Here is an 851-nt window from a genome sequence, read left to right on the forward strand (position 1 = left end):
GAATCAAAAGGCAACTTCATTCTCTTTCTAGGGAAGTGTTCCATACCTTTCTTGAGAGGAAATTGATATTTAATATTACCTTCCCTCATATCAATAACAGCACCAACAGTTCGAAGAAAAGGTCTTCCCAACACAATTGGACAAGATGCATTGCATTCGATATCCAAGACAACAAAATCAACGGGGACAAGGTTATTGTTAACCGTAATGTGCACATTATCAATCCTCCCCAAAGGTTTCTTTTTAACATTATCGGCAAGATTAACATCCAAATAACAATTCTTCAATGGTGGCAAGTCAAGCATATCATAAATCTTTTTAGGCATAACAGAAATACTTGCACCAAGATCACATAAAGCATTACATTCAAAGTCATTGAATTTCATTTTAATGATGGGCTCCCAACCATCCTCTAACTTTCTAGGAATAGAAGTTTCAAGTTTTAGTTTCTCTTCTCTAGCTTTTATGAGAGCATTTGTAATATGTTTTGTAAAGGCTAAATTTATAGCACTAGCATTAGGACTTTTAGCAAGTTTTTGTAAGAACTTTATAACTTCAGAGATGTGGCAATCATCAAAATCTAAATCATTATGAGCTACAGCAATGGGATCATTATTCCCAAGGTTGGAAAAAATTTCAGCAGCTTTATCACAAGCAGCTTCAAGCAGTTTTAGCAATTTCAGGCAGTTTTGTTCGCTTTGCACTAGGAGTAGAAACATTGCCAACACCAATTATTTTACCATTGATAGTAGGAGGTGCAGCAACATGTGAAGAATTAGCATTACTAGTGGTGGTAATAGTCCAAACTTTAGCTACATTATTCTCTTTAGCTAGTTTTTCATTTTCTTCTC

The sequence above is a fragment of the Lolium rigidum genome, chromosome 5, assembly GCF_022539505.1.
Source record: "Lolium rigidum isolate FL_2022 chromosome 5, APGP_CSIRO_Lrig_0.1, whole genome shotgun sequence".
NCBI classification, from domain to species: domain Eukaryota; kingdom Viridiplantae; phylum Streptophyta; class Magnoliopsida; order Poales; family Poaceae; genus Lolium; species Lolium rigidum.